This window comes from Loxodonta africana, chromosome 15, assembly GCF_030014295.1.
Source record: "Loxodonta africana isolate mLoxAfr1 chromosome 15, mLoxAfr1.hap2, whole genome shotgun sequence".
In the NCBI taxonomy this organism is placed as follows: domain Eukaryota; kingdom Metazoa; phylum Chordata; class Mammalia; order Proboscidea; family Elephantidae; genus Loxodonta; species Loxodonta africana.
In genome coordinates this window covers 39556267-39576099 of record NC_087356.1, presented here as the reverse complement: position 1 = coordinate 39576099, position 19833 = coordinate 39556267, and positions in this window count along the sequence as shown.

Sequence of the window (19833 nt, the reverse complement as noted above, 5' to 3'; positions counted from 1 at the left end):
ACCTGCTCTGTTCTGGTCCCGGTCTTACAGTGTTCAGTGGTAGCCATGGCCCCTAGGCTGGAAGTAGACCATTTACACCCCTCAGCCAGCCTCCCGGCTTTGGGGAGAGCAAAAAAAAAAAAAAAACAGGAAAAAAGAAACTGCTCACTCCCCTAAATCAGGAACTCAAGGCAGGCACTACCTCTTTGCCTAGGCACAAGCACAAGGGCTCCATGGACTTCAAATGCCTTCACTCCTGCCTAGAACTGTGTGGGCCTATTCAACAGTGCAGCCCCTCTTTGGCATAGTACAACAGGGTATATACCTGAAGCCCATTTTCAACTGCAACAGTTAAGGGAGAGTGGCAGATTCTTCGTGACATTTGACACTGTTCTCCCCATTATGCAAAGTCCTCACCTACCCATATCAGGGGCCTGAGGACTGGTGGCTCCACCCATTACACCTAGTCAACCATGACAGGTGTCTGAGAATAAGTGGTGCCTCCCGAGTCCTTAGAGCCAACAGCATTGGGTGCCCAAAGTCTGGCTGTAAAACCCACTGACCTAGGAGCTCTAGGGAACAGGGACATGCCTTTCACCTAGGCACTCAGGGGCAGCCATCAGCACCCTTACCTTGCTCAGTACATAACCCCCTACTGCAGCCAGATACTGTGCCTGTTCCAATCACCCCTGCATAGCCAGGCCCTTCTAGGACTGTAGGCGAGGGCCTGTACCACACACTTAGTGACTGACAACCTGGACTCCTGAGCTGAATCAACACAAGAAAAATAAATGCACCCCTGGGATCACATACCTAGTAGCAGCTCTAACCACTTGTAAGCAAATATACAATAAATAAATATAATAAATTGTCGAGACCTTGGAGACAACAGTCAATGTCAAAATCACATACAGAGGTAGACCATGATGGCTCCAGCACGAGACCAAAACAGAGAGTCAGGAAACCTCCCAGAGGAACATAAGATCTTGGAATTACCTGAGGTAGAATTTAAAAGATTAATATACAGAGCTCTTCAAGGGATCAGGAATGAGATCAGGCAAAGCTCAGACCAAGCCAAGGATCACACAGACAAAGCAATATATGAATTTAGGAGAGCTATACATACAAGAGCAAATGATAAATTTAACAGGCTGCTAGAATCCTTAGAGAGACAGCAAATAGAAATCCAGAAGATTAACAATAAAATTTCAGAATTAGAGAACTCAATAGAAAGTCACGGGAAAAGAATTGAAGTAATAGGAGGCAGAATAAGTGAGATTGAAGACAAAGCACTTGAAATCTATTTATTTGAGTAAAAATCAGATAAAAGAATTAAAAAAATGAAGAAACCCTAAGAAAGTGATTGGAATACCAGAAAGAGGGTGATAAAAGGAAATAGAGAATTATTGAAGATTTGTTGGCAGGAAGTGAGTACATTCTTTACTAGTTAAGCTAAGCTATTATTTGGTTTTAAGAAACCTTCAGGGAATATTTTTGATTTAGGGTTTACATTTAAAAATTATCTCATGGAATAGTTTCAGGGATTCATCCATACTTTACGGCTATAGGATGTCTGGATTTCATGAGAATTTGAAATTCTCTTCTGCATTTTACTCCCTTTGAACAAGATTCTTTTATAGAATCTTTGATCTCAATATCCAGTAATGGTAGTCAGGAACCATCCAGCTCTGGTCTCATGGCAAAGGAGGCAGTTGTTCATGGAGACAATTTGCCACACATTTCATTTCTTCCTCCTAACCCTGGGTCTCCTTCTTCTGTTGGTCCAGGTGAATAGAGACCAGTTGTCATATCCTGATGGCTGTTTGCAAGCTTTTAAGACCCCAGGCACTACACAACAAACTGGGAGATAGAACAGAAGCACTGAACACATTATTAGGCCAATTCACTGGGCTGTCCAGTTAGCTTAACTAGTAAAGAATGTCTGCCTTGAGCATTGTGCTGTTTTAACATCTATCTATATGATATGATGTTGATAAAGAATATTGAATATACCATGGACTGCCAGAACAAACAGATCTGTCTTGGAAGAAGTACAGCCAGAATACTCCTTAGAGGTGAGGATAGTGAGACTTCATCTCATTTACTTTGTACATGCTATCAGGAATCATCAGTCCCTGGAGAAGGACATCATACTTTGTAAAGTAGAGAGTCACCAAAATAGAGGAAGAGCTCAAAGATATGGACTGATACAGTGGCTGCAACAATGCACTCAAACACAGCAATGATTGTGAGAATGGTGCAGGGCCAGCCAGTGTTTTGTTCTGTTTCCCGAGAATTTGAATTGACTCGACAGCTCCTAACAACAACAACAACATGTAGTATCAAATTGACAACAGCAACTTGAAAGATTAAATAAGAAACTGAGGGGTAGTAAGTTCACATTTAGGGGGAGAAACAACTTGGAAAAGAAGGGTGACTGGCTGCACAACTTGAAGAATGTAATCTATGTTACTGAATTGTACATGCAGAAATTGTTGAACTGGTGTTTGTTTTGCTGGTTATATTCTCAACAACAACAAAAATAAAACAAATTATTGAAAAAAAAATTTGATGAAGCCACCATATCCCTGATACCAAAATCAGGTAAAGACACCACAAGAAAAGAAAATTATAGACCTATATCCCTCATGAATGTAGATGCAAAAATCCTCAAAAAAATTCTAGCCAATAGAATTCAACAACATATGAAAAAAATAATTCACCATGACCAAGTGCAATTCATACCAGGGATGCAGGGATGGTTCAACATTAGAAAAATGATTAACGTAATCCACCACATAAATAAAACAAAAGACAAGAATCACATGATTTTATCAATTGATGTAGAAAAGGCATTTCACAAAGTTCAACACTCATTCATGATAAAAACTCTCAGCAAAATAGGAATAGAAGGAAAATTCCTCAACATAATAAAGGGCATTTATACAAAGCCAACAGCCAACATCACCCTAAACAGAAAGACCCTGAAAACATTCCCATTGAGATCAGGAACCAGACAAGGATGCCCTTTATCATCACTCTTTTTCAACATTGTGCTGGAAGTCCTAGCCAGAGAAATTAGGCTAGATAAAGAAATAAAGGGCATCCAGATTGGCAAGGAAGAATTAAAAGTATCTCTATTTGCAGATGACATGATCTTATACCCAGAAAACCCTATGGAATCCTCCAGAAAACTACTGAAACTAATAGAAGAGTTCAGCAGAGTGTCGGGATACAAGATAAACACACAAAAATCAGTTGGATTCCTCTACACCAACAGAAAGAACATCGAAGAGGAAATCACCAAATCAACGCCATTTACACTAGCCCCCAAGAAGATAAAATATTATACCGCCACTGTAGTCAAAACAGCCTGGTACTAGTACAACAACAGATACATGGGCCAATGGAACAGAATTGAGAATCCAAACATAAATCCAACCACATATGAGCAGCTGATATTTGACAATGGCCCAAAACAGTTAAATGCGGAAAAGGCAGTTTTTTTTAATGAATGGTGCCCGCATAACTGGATATCCATCTGCAAAAAATGAACAAGACCCATACCTCACACCATGCACAAAAACAAGCTCAAAATGGATCAAAGACCTAAATATAAAATCTAAAATGATAAAGATCATGAAAGAAAAAATATGGACAACATTAGGAGCCCTAATACATGGCATAAACAGTATAGAAAACATTATAAAGAACACAGAAGAAAAACTACATAACTGGGAGCTCCTAAAAATCAAACACCTATGCTCATCCAAAGACTTCACCAAAAGAGTAAAAAGACTACCTACAGACTGGGAAAAAGTTTTTAGCTATGACATTTCTGATCAGCGCCTGATCCCTAAAATCTACATGAGACTGCAAAAACAACTGCAAAAAGACAAATAACCTAATTAAAAAATGGGCAAACGATATGAATAGACACTTCCCTAAAGAAGACATTCAGGTAGCTAACAGATACATGAGGAAATGTTCATGATCATTAGCCATTAGGGAAATGCTGATCAAAACTACAATGAGATTTCATCTCACTCCAACAGGGCTGGCATTAATCCAAAAAACACAAAATAACAAATGTTGAAGAGGCTGTGGAGAGATTGGAACACTTCTACACTGCTGGTGGGAATGTAAAATGGTACAACCACTGGAAACCGATTTGGTGCTTCCTTAAAAATCTAGAAATAGAACTGCCATATGATGCAGCAATCCCACTCCTTGGAATATATTCTAGAGAAATAAGAGCCTTTACACGAACAGATATATGCACACCCATGTTTATTGCAGCACTGTTTACAATAGCAAAAAGATGAAAGCAACCAAGGTGCCCATCGATGGATGAATGGATAAATAAATTATGGTATATTCACACAATGGAATACTACGCATCAATAAAGAACAATGTGGAATCTGTGAAACATTTCATAACATGGAGGGACCTAGAAGGCATTATGCTGAGTGAAATTAGTCTGTTGCAAAAGGACAAATATTGTATAAGACCACTATTATAAGAACTTGAGAAATAGTTTAAACTGAAAAGAAAACATTCTTTTGTGTTTAGATAGTAGATAAGAACTACTTTCGGTGAAGGGACTGACAGCACACAATACAGAGGAAGTCAGCACGATTGGACTAAACCAAAAGCAAAGAAGTTTCCTGAATAAACTGAATGCTTTGAAGGCCAGTGTAGCAGGGGCAGGGGTCTGGGGACCATGGTTTCAAGGGACATCTAAGTCAATTGGCATAATAAAATCTATTAAGAAAACATTCTGCATACCACTTTGAAGAGCGGTGTCTGGGGTCTTAAACGCTAGCAAGCAGCCATCTAAGATGCATCAATTGGTCTCAACCCACCTGGAGCAAAGGAAAATGAAGAACACCAAGGACACAAGGTAATTACGAGCCCAAGAGACAGAAAGGGCCACATGAACCAGAGTCTACATCATCCTGAGACCAGAAGAACTAGATGGTGCCTGGCTACAACCGATGACTGCCCTGACAGGGAACACAACAGAGAACCCCTGAGGGAGCAGCAGAGCAGTGGGATGCAGACCCCAAATTCTCATAAGACTAGACTTAATGGTCTGACTAAGACTGGAAGGATCCCAGTGGTCATGGCCCCCAAACCTTCTGTTGGCCCAGGACAGGAACCATTCCTGAAGGGAACTCTTCAGATATGGATTGGACTGGACAATGGGTTGGAGAGGGATGCTGGTGAGGAGTGAGTTTCTTGGATCAGGTGGACACTTGAGACTATGTTGGCATCTCCTGCCTGGAGGGGAGATGAGAGGGTGGAGGGGATTAGAAGCTGACAAAATGGACAGGAAAAGAGAGAGTGGAGGGAGAAAGCAGGCTGTCTCATTAGGGGGAGAGTAATTGGGAGTGTGTAAAAAGCAAGGTGTATATGGGTTTATGTGTGAGAGACTGACTTGATTTGTAAACTTTCACTTAAAGCACAATAAAAATTATAAAAAATTTGAGTACCAGGTATGAGGGACATCTTAGGTTGCTTTCTAAACAGGTAATCCAAATACCAAACACACATACACATACACTTCCTTCCTTCATGACCAATGTTTTTCCCACAATGGAGGCTGCACATGTCAGACAATTGCCTCCCCATGTCCTTTGAGCATACGGAGCTCTCAACCACTGTTAGACATAATTTTAAGAGTGAGTGTTCACTGGAGGGATTTTTTGGTTTTCCTCTAACACAAAGAAAATGTTAATGGAACATTTTTTTCTTCTCTGAACACAACCATGTCTGCCTATGAATCATAGAACTTCTATGGCCATTCAAAAACTGAAAGAAAATACATTGCTGATATAATATGTATATCAAGAAGCAACATGGGAACTGCCTGAGCACTTGGTGACATTGTCAAGCAGTTGTATTAACTGTTGATGCAGCCCTAACTTTGCAAGTCTCATCTGTTACGTGGGATAGAATACCCTTATGGCTAAAATCAGAAACCGTGGTGGCGTAGCGGTTAAGAGCTATGGCTGCTGACCAAAAGGTCAGCTGTTCAAATCCACCAGGCACTCCTTGGAAACCCAATGGGGTAGTTCTACTCTGTCTTATAGGGTCATTATGAGTTGAAATAGGCTGGATGGCAATGGGTCAACAGATTATGGCTAAAATCATTTATAGTGGCTTTTCTTCTGTGATGTGCAACTGAAAGTATCCTTAATGACACAGAACATTGGGAAATGGAGATGTGGTTTCTTTCAGAAGGTTTTTCTGTTAAGTGAAGGATTGGAAAAGAACAAAATAAGATTAGGGATATATACACTAGAGCCTTTTCTTTTGTTTGTATTCTGTTTTCCGTTTTCTCTTCCTTTCTCTATTTCTCCCTTTCTTATCTACTTCTCAAAAGAGTGGTACTTGATTATGTTTGAATATTAATACTATTGGAAAGGAGCTAGGGTGAAAAGGGGCTAGTGAGGAAGAAACGGAAGCAAGTACGAAGGGAGACTAAAAGAGAGAGAAAGTAATGCTAAAGGTCTGAAAGAGTAACAAAAGACATGGAACACTGAGAGAAAAGTAGAATAATGCCAGAGAAGAGAGAAGTGATGACGCACGGCCTAATACTTGAGAGGTTCTGTGAGGAGTGGGGAATGAGAGCTAGAGCACAAAGGGATGGTTGATAGCGGATAGGGCAAGGGGAATTCATCAATAATAATAATAGGGAGGAGGGATAGATGGGTTTAGAATCTGGTAGTGTATGTATTTGGAAGTGGGAATTTATGGTAGTTTAAAAAAATTTTTTTTTTTTATATTTGATTATTTTTATGTACTCTGTTAAGTAGGAAGGAAAGTTAACAGCCATACTGATGACTGACCATAGAAACTATAGAAATGAGCAACAAGAACAGAGCTGAAAGCTGAGTTGGATTCAGAATCGATAGACTCCTGAAAGTTTGTGTCCTAACTCTGTTTAACTGTAGCTCGGACTAGAGTTTCATGGTTAACGAGGGGAAGGGGGAGATGGCCAGGAGTCTATTTCCCTCTTGGCCTGTGGATATGGGTTGCAATAATGCCCAGGGTTGAGTACTAACTGAAGCAGATTCATTACAAGTTTTGCACTGTTGTCTATTTGCTTTTTCCTTACTATCCTGTTAATTGCAAAGTGGCTTTCACAAGATAACTCCTTCAGAAAACAAAAGAAAGCACATGCTCTTTGAAATCCAAAGTAAAAGACATACTGAGGAAACCAAATTAAAAAACCCATTGCCATCAGGTCTATTTCGACTCATAGTGACCCCATAGGGCAGAGTAGAACAGGGTTTCTAAGACTGTAATCTTTACAAAACAGACCGCCACATCTTTCTCTCACAAAGCGGCTGGTGGGTTGGAACCATCAACCTTTTGGTTAGCAGCCGAGCACTTAACCACTGTGCCACCAGGGCCCCTATACAGAGTAAAGATGTATATAAATATATACGGTATAAACATTAAATATATGTTGAATAAAATGATATAGAGCAGGAGACCAATTCTCGGGTAAATACCATATTTGAATTGCTTTAAACAGAGACTACATTCATTCTACTTTACTTTTTCATCCAGTTGTTTTAGAAGGTCATATTGCTTAAAACTGGCTTTCTTTTGTACCCAAAGGGAAAGTCTTTAATTTTATATATTAGGTAAAGAAAATTAATTGATTATAGATTAACGAAAGGTTTTCTTTTTGGATTTTGAATTTGCAAAAGTAGAACAAAAGTGTAGCAAAGAGATATGGCAGTGAGATTCAACAAACAAAAGCAAAAATTTTGAGATGAACTGGTAAGTTTTTTTTTTTTTTTTTCTGAAGAGTTGTGGGGAGTAAAATGTGGGTGGTATTCTTTGTTGGTAGAAAAATGACTAACAATTATATATAGCAAAAACTCAATATACACTTTTATGTTAACCTAAACAAATATGCCCATAACTTTAACAATGATATCAGGATACATGAATGATAAGAAACTATCTGACTTGACTTCCAATACATAACAAAAGGAAAAGAGATCAATTATGGGGCATGACATAGGCAGACAACTCCCCACAAGTTTGATAAAATAATTTTAAGGTCAGATTTTTATTCATTCAATTAACTGTGGATATAATATTTGAAGAACAAACATCAGATTTTTTAAATATTTTTGAAAGCAAGAACTCCAATGTGAATATAGACTATGCCATGCCAGTTATTTGATTTTTTGAAGACAAGCCACACTTCGACACTTGTTCTGTTTTCTTGATGAAAATTGAAGAAAACAATGTTGGTGAAACAAGTAGCAACTAATCATAAAATATGGCGCTTCCAGACCGACCCAAGGATAAAACATCGCAGCTTGCTGGGGAAAACCATATGGGTCCCAGGAGACCTGAGAAAATATGCATGTCTAAATAATAGGTGAAGACAATGATTTATCTCTCTAGTATTTGTGATTTTTTTGTTGCAGAATCCCAGATCAGAAGGTTGATCAGGAAAAATACACACAAGCGTGTAATGTAGACAATTTGAAGACAAGATTTATGGCTGAGTCATTGGTTTCTTTTACCTGCCAACACTCTTGTACGCTTTGACACTTGTTGGAAGTTATTATTATTATCAATATTATTTTGGCTAATAAAACAATAGTACCTCAGTCAATAACTGCTTATTTACTATATTTTTCTAAGAATTATTTTGTATGCATTCTGGAAAATCAAATCATCTTTCAAAGATAAAAGTATCAAAAATGAACATAATGCAGCTTCCTCTAGACAACAAATGAAGGCAATTCTGAGTAAGATTTTCCAGGAATTTAGTGAGACTGCTGATTCGCTTGAATCCATGTATTATTGCCTTTTAGAATGAGTATCTGAAGTCGTAATGGAGCTATATTTATCATACATATAGTCAATATTGGAAACCCTGGTTGCATAGTGGTTAAGTGCTACAGCTGCTAACCAAAGGGTTGGCAGTTCGAATCTGCCAAGCACTCCTTGGAAACTCTATGGGGAGTTCTACTTCTCCTATGTCCTATAGGGTCGCTATGAGTCGGAATTGACTCGACGGTGCTGGGTTTGGTTTTGGATAGTCAATATAGTCACAGTTATTTATAGCTCTATTTACTATTTTACCTGTACAGTAGGAGATTCTGATAAGCAAAATCTGTCATTTTATTGGACATACTATTTTTTTTCTGATTAAAATTAATAAATTTCTCATTTGATATAAAGGAATAAACTAATAATGGTGAACCAAACATAGTGATATGCCTGTGTATGCATCAACTGTAGAATTTTCAATCTTCTTTTATTTGGGTGAGGATTTTCATTTTGTTTTGATTTTTCCCCCCTCCGAACTTTACACCCCTTCTTGACCAGGGGTTCACAATGGCATTTTGGATGTCTAGGAAGTAGCAATATTTCAGAGCTAGGGTCTAATAGTTCTGGAACAGCCTGAATACTTAAATTTCTACCATGACAGTAACTCTGGAAAACGGTTATTCAACCCTTTGTGGAAGACTTGAAGGAAGAGATACAGATGTACTTTTGGTTGTGTTGTTTTCTCAGTGGGCCTTCCTTTTAATCAACCTACACCAATCCATGTACTGGATTAAGCAAGAAAATTGGAAGAGTGGTCAGACTCTGCCTTATGGTTACCCAAGTCAGGTTTTTGGAGACCAGACCTAAAGTTTTCTCTGTTATGTAGATGAAGTAATATTGTAGTAGGTGTGTCAGGGATTCCCAGGTTATCCACAGGCTTGATAATTTGAGAGAAGGCCTCACAGAACTCAAAAGAGCTGTTATACATTTGGTTATAATTCAATAGAGTAAAAAGACACAGATGAAAATCAGCACAGGGAAAAGGCACTTGAGGCAAAGTCCAGGAGAAAGCTGGGACAAGCCTCCAGGTGTCCCCTCCCTGTGGAGTCATATGGGGATGCACTTAATTCTTCCAGCACCTATGTGTGACAACCAGGGAAGCTCAAGTGAGTCTTGGTGTCCAGGGTTGTTATTGGGGGTCAGTCATAGAGCCATGCAGCACCTGTGTGACTGAACTCAACAACTCAGACTCCACCCCTTCCTCCAGCTCAGAAACAGATATTCACCATAAAGCACATTTTTTAAATTTGTCTGGTCAAACTAGTGTAGTAAGGCTCAGGGCATCAGGCATGCAAAAACACTCTTCCAAAAACCAAAACCCAGTGCCCTCAAGTGGATTCCGACTCAGGGACCCTATAAACACTCTTAGCAAGCATAATAATCCAAGGGCTCAGAGGTTATCTTCCAGAAACAATCCAAAGGGCAGTTCTGATGATAAAAATTTCTTTAGGGTATGTAGGATTTGAGCAACTCAGGCCTGCTGAGTTAACCCTTTCCTGCCCAGTAGATTGCTCACCTATTTTATTTTCAAGGGCATCGTAATCAGTTGTTGTTGTTGTTACGTGCCCTTGAATTGGTTCCAACTCATAGTCACCCTATGTACAACAGAACACAACAATACCTGGTCCTGTGCCATCCTCACAATCTTTGTTATGCTTGAACCCATTGCAATGAGTCACTGCAAAGAGCCTTATAGGTCAAAACATCCTCATTCTTGCTGTCTATTACGTAGTGAAACCCATCTTGTCTCTGGAGTTTCAACACTAGCATTTAGCCTGTGTTTTTACTGTGTTGTTATTGTTAGTTGCCTTCAAATCAGCCCCCAACTCATGATGACCCTATTCACAACGGACTGAAACACTACCCAGTCCTGTGCCATCCCCATGATCAGCTGTAAATCAGACATTTGTGATCTATAGGGTTTTTTATTGACTGATTTTTAGAAGTAGATTGCCAGGCCTTTTTTCATAGTCTTTCTTAGTCTGAAAGCCCTGTTGAAACCTATTCAGAATCATAATAACACACAAGCTTCCACTGACAGACAGAGGATGACTGCCCATGAGGTGCATTGGTCAGGAATGGAACCCAGATCTCCCGTTGGACTGGAAGGTGAGAATTCTAACACTGAACCACCTGCACCTTTCTCTGTCACTGTAACATACCATTGACCTCATTGAAGTCAGGGAGTAAATCTCAATGATGGCACATCCCTCCATCATCCACAGCCTACAGAGGTCAGCCATCAAAGATGTCTTTGAGGATGTTGATGCCCCTCCCCTTACTACTATTTTTCTGAACGGCTTAATGAAAAGTGTCCGGTGAAACCTCTCTGGGGATCTAGTGCATATGTGTGTTGGGAGGAAGGTGTTGGAAGATTCATACATGAAAGCTCCACACTCTCATTTCTATTTCCCTAAGGCTTTGGATTTAATCCAATGTGTTAGCTAGGAAACATCTGATATTTCAACCTTACTGAAAATGGGCCATTATTGAGTCTGATTTTCAATTAATCAAACCAACTATTTGAAATGATTCCACCTGTCTGAGATATAATAACAATTCCAGAATCTCTGAAAAACATACACATATTGATACATTCATAAAGATCTAATAATATATTCCATCCATATTTTTGGATACATTTCCTGCAACCGTTTCTTACTGAGTGTGTATCAGTAGATATCATAAACACCATTTATGCCCCAGCTATATTCTATCAGGTTTTTCCATGTTAGTAACCATATGATGTGCTCGACGTCTGGTTGCTTGAGGGCTTTCTCTAGAGGCCATATATATCTCTACCTACCAACACAGTTGACCAAAAAAAAAAAAAGAATTAATATTCCATATCAACAGCCGTCAACAAATGACTTACATGAATTGATGTATAAATACCCGAGCTTGCTTGTCCCTTGACTGAGATAATGCTGGTGTGTCCTGCACTTATTTCCAGAGATTTCCAGAGGGTTTTAGTCTCTGTAGTATGGTAACTGGTTCAATAAATCGCCATTCATTGGCTGCTTCCTTCCTTGTTTTATTTTCCCACTCCTCTACTGGTTTTTCCTGAGATTATCTCTACCAATCCCTAACAGGAAGCCAGCAGGCAAACATGAAATGTAGTTTTCATATATCCTCCTTCTTAAGCAAGGAAATTAGGTTGCTTATACAATTAAAAATAATAATTGCTGAAGCCTTGACCCTTGGCTTTCTTGCTTTTCTGCTAGTGGAATTAGACTAGTCCCCTCGGGCAATAAGCATGAGTATATAGGTAAGTTTTAATTCATTACAGAAGTGGAGCAAAAATGAAAAAGGATATGTGTCTAGAGCACCTTGATAATATGGACACTCTTTAGGAAATGTAAATGAATTGTAAGAGAAGAAACATATTTAAAAAAATATATTAAATAACAGTATGTGATTTACATTTAACAGTTTGCCATTCTAAAATATTACCTCACTTATTAAGATATACAGACAATATTTGTATAATAGAACTTTATTTCAGGTCCTTTAATAACATTTTGCTTTTCTGTCCAAGTAAAATCATGCCAAGATAAACAATGTTTTATTTAGTCAAGTATCCTTAATAGCTTTATCTAAGCAAACCAAATATTTTCCTAAGAAGGATTCCACATATCTACACATACATTCCCAAACACACAAACGTGTTAAATATATAAATTAAATAAACAACGCTTATTATTAATTGGAAACCCTAGTGGTGTAGTGGTTAAGTGCTACGACTGCTAACCAAAAGGTCAGCAATTTGAACCCACCAGGCGCTCCTTGGGAACACTATGGGGCAGTTCTACTCTGTCCTATAGTGTCACTATGAGTCGAGATCAACTCAATGGCAATAAGTTTTTCTGTTTGTTTTTTTTTGTATTTTTATTAATACATACGATGCAGATTATTACCATAGAACAGGCTCTTCCTCAATTGCTTATATGACTTATTTCCTGATATGGTTTCCAAAACAGGGTATCTCTAAATACTCTGAACCTATTGAATCAGATTATCTAGGGTACAATAAGTTAGCTGACTATAATGTTAGAGAACTCACTTTTATTACCCACACAGACTTTTTACAATATGAGGAAGTAAGCATTGCAATTGGGCACATAAAAATGGAAGAACCACAAATAAAACTGAGGTTCTGTTGGCAAAAAAGGGGGAGTAGTGCTCATTTCCAATACCAATTGAAGGTTCAGGGAGTTCTCAAAACCATCCTCAGCTTTCATAATTCACTAGAAGGACTCACAAAACTCACTAAAAGATGTTATACTTATGAGTATTGTTTAGTACATGGAAAGAATATGGATTAAAATCAGCCAAAGAGAAAAGATACATGGGACACAGTCCAGAGGGTTCTAAATGCTTAGCCCTCAGCTGTCCTCTCACTATGGAGCCGTGGATAGCATTAACTCCTCCTGGCACTGTTGTGTGACAGCACACACAGAACATTGTCAATTATGGAAGCTCACCCAAACTTTGGTGCCCAGAGTCTGTGTTGGGGCTCCACCACGTAGTCATGATTGACTGCCCACATAGCTGATCCCAGTTTCCAGTCCCTCAGGAAGTTGAGCTGATACTTCATCACCCAAAACCTCCATCTTAAACCACAAAGTTGGTGTAGCTCTAAGCTCCCATCCTAAATCACATTACTACTATCCTTCTGGCCCGAGGCCAGGCAAGCAAAAACACTCCACCGCGCATGAGATTTCTAAGACTTAGATATTACTTCCTGGAGGTAGAGGGTAAAGGCAAGATCTTTCTTATGGTAAAGTTCCTTTTTTTTTTTTTTTTTTACTACACACTGGTATTCTGGATGGGAAACTGAACAGCCCCATGTGATTCCTATGTAGCTTTCTTCGTATTAGTTGATAAACTGTTATTTGGGAACCTATGCCTAAAATTATACATTATTCCTTGTCCTACCACAATCTGGTCTTTAGTACAATTTGCTGAATAAGATGATATCTGATTGAATAAAAGTAAATTTGAACACGGCCTCTTTCTGTCTTTTCATAAATTCGTAATTATAAGCATTTAAATTAATGATTTGGTGATACTTAAAAAATGGCTGGAAAATATGGAAAATGGGAGAAATGTAAAACATGTGCATTTAAAAAGGAAATATTACTAATTAAGCCATCTGGCATGTTGTCTTAAACATACTAGTTATTCAAAAATCGTACATCAAAGTGAATTTCAAACTGAAAAGAATAATTAAATTCAAACATATGATGATGTTTTGAGAAATTATGTTGTTATTTTAAAGGAAAATCCATGGTAAAACTGATGATCTTAGAAATCATCTATGCCAATGACAAAAGAGTTTAATAGGACCTCTAGATACGGTGTGACTTTCCTAAAATTAGATTCTGAATCAGGATTGCATGTAATACAAACCTAGTTACAGTATCTGAAACAAATCAGGGTTGGTTTTTCTCAGGCACGAAGAACTCCAGAAGCAAAGCTCAGGTCTGGAGTGAATGCTGAAGGAAACCAGTAAGTAGCTTTCTGCTCTACCATCCCTAGAGTGTGGCTTTTTCACTCCTGTTCTTCCAATGGCCTCTTCTCCGCAAGGCATTGTATCCATATTCCAGGGAAAATATAGTGGGCAAAACAAAACACAATAGGCAAAGTCTTATGCTTTCCAGTATAATTTGACTTACATCAAATTTGTCAAAACTGTGCTTTGTGACCTTCATGCAAGGAAGTATGGGGAAGTAAGTGTTATAAAAGAGGATCACCAAATAAAACTGAGGTTCTACGAGTTAGAGAGAAGGGGAGGGTAGTTGTAAGATGTATCAGTGCCTGCTGCATGTTTCTGCAACAAATATTTATTAAGTGACATTTTGTCCCAGACTCAGATAATAAAGTGGTGACCCAAACCACATAACCCTTACTCCCTACCACGTTGGAATTTCAAGAATGGAAAAAAGCAAACCATAAACTAAAAAAACACAAACTCATGTAATTACAAATTGTGATGACATGTTATACAGGAAGGAAAGAAAAAGTGCTATGAAAAAAGGGATAGAGCATTGGGAGAGGTATAATCCACTTTGAATTGTGTGATAAGGAAAGGTTTTTATAAAGGAGTAATATTATTACTGAGATTTGAAGAAGTATCAGCTTTGTGGAAGGAAGGGAGGTCCAGGAGGTTGACAACAGAATACAGGAAACACTGAGTTTTATGATACTGACGTGTTTGAGAAAATGAGCATAGGTTAGTGTAGCTGGAATATGATGAACAAGAGAAATAACCTATATGAGATGGAAAAACAGAATGTTAGATTTGCCTTTACTTCAGATTCTTCTCCCCTTCATTTAAAATACTTGGATTCTAAGATACTCAGTTTCCCATGTGTCTGTCAGTTGGTCATACGGTGGGGAGGGGGGAGGTTTGAGTGTTGTTCTGATGCGGGAGGCTATGCCACCAGTATTCAAATACCAGCAGGGTCACCCACAGTGGACAGGTTTCAGCTGAGCTTCCAGACTAAGACAAACTAGGAAGAAGGAACTGACAGTCTATTTCAAAAAAGATTTAGCCAGTGAAAACCTTACGAATAGCAGCAGCAAATTGTCTGATACATTCCAGAAGATGAGCACCTCAGGTTGGAAAGCACTCAAAAGATGACCAGGAAAGAGCTGCCTCCTCAAAGTAGAGCTGACCTTAATGACATGGATGGAGTCAAGATTTCAGGACCTTCATTTGCCGATGTGCCACAATTCAAAATAAGAACAGCTGCAAACATCTATTAATAATAGGAAAGTGGAATGTACGAAGTAGAAATCTAGGAAAATTGGAAGTCATCAAAAATGAAACGGTAAGCATAAACATTGATATCCTAGGCATCAGTGAGCTGAAATGGACTAGTATTGGCTATTTTGGATAGAACAATCATATAGTCTACTATGCCAGGAATGACAGCTTGAAAAGGAATGATGTTGCATTCGTGGTCAAAAAGAACATTTCAAGATTTGTAATAAAATACAACGCTGTCAGTGATAGTATAATATCCATATGCCTATGAGGAAGACCAGTTAATACAACTATTATTCAAATTTACACACCAACCACTAAGGCCAAAGATGAAGAAACTGAAGATTTTTAACAACTTCTGTAGTCTCAAATTGATGGAATGTGCAATCAGGATGCATTGATAATTATTAGTGATTGGAATGTGAAAGCTGGAAACAAGGAAGAAGGATCAGTAGTTGGAAAATATGGCCTTGGGGATAGAAATGATGCCAGAGATCTCATGACTGAATTTTATAAGACCAATGACTTCTTCATTGCAAATACATTTTTCAACAACATAAACGGAGATGGAATACACAGGAATCAAATCGACTACATCTGTGGGAAGAAACTATGAAAAAGCTCAATATCATCAGTCAGAACAAGGCCAAGTGCTGACTGTGAAACAGGCCTTCAATTGCTCATATGCAAGTTCAAGTTGAAACAGAAGAAAATTAGAACAAGTCGTTGAGGGTCAACCCAGCTTGAATTTAGAGACCGTCTCAAGAATAGATTTGATATGTTGTACACTAATGACTGAAGACCAGACTAGTTGTGGAATGATATCAAGGACATCATATATGAAGAAAGCAAGAGGCCATTAAAAAGACTGGAAAGAAAGAAAAGACGAAATGGATGTTAGAAGAGACTCTGAAACTTGCCCTTGAACATTGATTAGGTAAATCAAAAGGAAGAAATGATCAACATCCATGGAAGCAACAGTCAAGAAATGAAAAGGTGCGTTGCATTGCACAAATCTGCTGCAAAAGATCTCTTTAATGTTTTGAAAAGCAAAGATGTTACCTTGAAGGCTGAGATGCACCTGACCCAAGCTATGGTGTTTTCCATGGCCTCTTATGTATGTGAAAGCTGAACGATGAATAAAGACTGAAGAAGAATTGACACCTTTGAATTGCGGTGTTGGAGAAGATTATTGAATATACCATGGACGGCCGAAGAATGAACAAATATGTCTTGGAAGAAGTACAACCAGAATGCTCCTTAGAAGTAAGGATGGAGAGACTGCGTCTTACATACTTTGGACAAGTTGTCAGGAGGGATCAGCCCCTGGAGAAGGATATCATACTTGGTAATTACAGGGTCAGTGGAAAAGAGGAAGACCCTCAAAGAGATGGATTGACACAGTGGCTGCAACAATGGGCTTAAGCATAACAAACATTGTAAGGATGGTGCAGGACCGGGCAGTGTTTCATTCTGTGGTACACAGGGTAGCTATGAGTCGGAACCGACTTGAGGGCACCTGACAACAACAACATGCACACCATCTTTCTCCTTGTTATCCAGCAGGGTTATGCCCCTCCCTCTGGCAAATGTTGCTCATTGACTACTCAGGATTAATAGCTGTCTATTTATGCTCTCTGACTTTGTTCTATATCATTCTGAGAGAGAGAGAGAGAGCACACATACTCAGATCAGAAGCTGCAATCTTTATAGCCTAGTCACAGAAGTAATATATCATCACTTCTGCCATATGCTATTATTCACACAGGCCAACCTTAGTACAACGTGTGAGGATACCTACACAAGGGTTTGAATTCCAGGAGGCAGGGAACAGTGGAGGCCATCTTAGAGATATCTTCACCACTCCTAGCTTGAGGGTGTGTCCTGGCACACGTTAAAGTGTAATAGTAATTTGTTAGGAAATGCCCATTTCCTACTTGTATTTCGGTAAAAACAAAACACACAAGCACACAGTCCAACCTTGTACCCCATAATATGGTAACAATAATTTCTATTTCAATTGATCTTGGAACATATCGGTCAGGGTTGTCTTTTTTTTTAATGCACTATTACTGATAAGAACAAGAAATAACACCCTCCCATATTACACATATGTATAATATACACATAATAATAAAGATCAGAAAGGGCTTCTGCACAGATACACATTGTTATGTTACGTGGACTTTTCCAAAGGCAAATGAAATTTATTGAATCAAGTGAGAAGTTTTCAAAAGATTGACATTAGGGAATTAAGCAATGCCCTTTATTAGTAAGAATTTCATTCTGTCTTCTACTTAGTGACTGAGTTATATGGGAGCAAGACGGAAAACAATGAGGGAAGTAGGAGACTAAAAAAAAAAAACAAAAATCTGTGATAGCCAGGTTGATCCTAACTCATAGCGACCCTGTGAGACAGAGAAGAACTACTCCACAGGGTTTCCAAGGAGTGGCTAGTGGATTCGAACTGCTGACATTTTGGTTAGCAGCCAAATGCTTAACCACTGTGCCACCTGGGTTCCCAATGGGAGACTAGGTGAGAAAAAATTTATGACTTAGACTTGCTACTCAATCCCGTGAGCCAGTGGGATAGGCATCACTTGGGAGCTTGTTAGAAATACAGAATCTAAGACCCCACCTAAGAGTTAGAATAGCACTTTTAAAGTCCTAGATGATCCATATGCACATTAAAGTTTGAGAATCTCTAGGACGGTGGTTCTGAATTTGAGGAAGAGAGGAATAAAAATATTCGATATCCATTTTAGAGGTAACAGTAATAATAAATAACAGTAACAGTTCTCAGTTCATAGTTTCTTCCTTAGATTATGATATTCAGCTCCCATTCTCCTAGAAGATAATCATGAGATCTTTTTCATTCCCATAGTGCTCCATCTGAGGCTGTAGGAAAGGTTTTAATTACAAGAAGTTCACTATCATGTAATTAAAGAAACAGCCTAGGTTAAAATATATGTGTCTTCATTGTTTACGTGAATTAGTAGCTTGGCTACTAAGAGGATTTTGCTGCCTAAAATTTCTTCCACCCTCAGAATTCTAGGGGATTTTTTTTTCCTGCGAAAAAGCTTGTGGTCACATCACATAATACAGAATAACAGAACTGAGCAATTTGAAAAGAAGTGTGCTGAAAAGTGAAGATGCAGTTATTTTTCTTATTACAATTTGGTATTTTTGTTTTTATTCTTCTTTACAAACAAAGCAGAGCTAATTTTCTTTATATTGGTAATATAATTTCTTTTCTTAAAGCAGAAAAGATTCCCATAAGGTATTCAACATAACCTTTTTTTTTTTTTATGATTTTACTTTTCCTTCTGTTATTTTTTATGGCTGAAACTTAATCCTTTCCTATGAGACAATCATGTCTAGCTTTTGAGGAAATGGTGACATTTCTTCTCCATATCTCCCTGTTCTTCAATTTGTCCCATGTCCTTGGTCACACCAGTGACTCAGGGGGTGTCCATGGCTCTCAAGGCCACATCTCACAAAAAAAAAAAATGCCTCCCTCTTTCCATATCCTTACCCATAAACAGAATGCATTATAAAAGCTTCAGTTGCTACACTCCACTAATAAAAAAAAATGTACATTTAAAAATGCTTTCATTTATTGACCAATTTTTACAGGCAAGTGAAGAAACAGTTAAAGAAACATATTTCAAATTACAGTTGATGTGATAGGGCTATGTGTAGCATTAAAAAACAAAACAAGACAGAAAAACTGCTGCCATCAAGTTGATTTTGACTCATAGAGACCCTATAGGACAGAGTAGAACGGCCCCATAAGGTTGCCAAGGAGTAGCTGATGGATTCGAACTGCCGACCTTTTGGTCAGCAGCCAAATGCTTAACTACCACACCACCAGGGCCCCATATAGAGCATATGTGAGTGGAAAATAGACTGTGATCACTCTGGCATGAACAATAAACACTTCCCACCAGATTATCAGAGTAAAGAAAGGAATATGTCCTAACATTAGTTCAGGCATCAAGAAAGAAGAAGGGGAGATATTTAAGGGGTTTGGGGACTATGTTGAGGATGTTGGAAGGTGGGCAGAGAAGCTAACATTATGCGTGAAGTTCTAACAGTCCTCTTTGCATTTCTTCTGCAGATTCTAATCAGCCACCGCCATCTCCTGACAAATGGATCTCTGAGCTACCCAGGGAGAAAGCCAAGGATGCAGACATTGAAAAAAAAAATC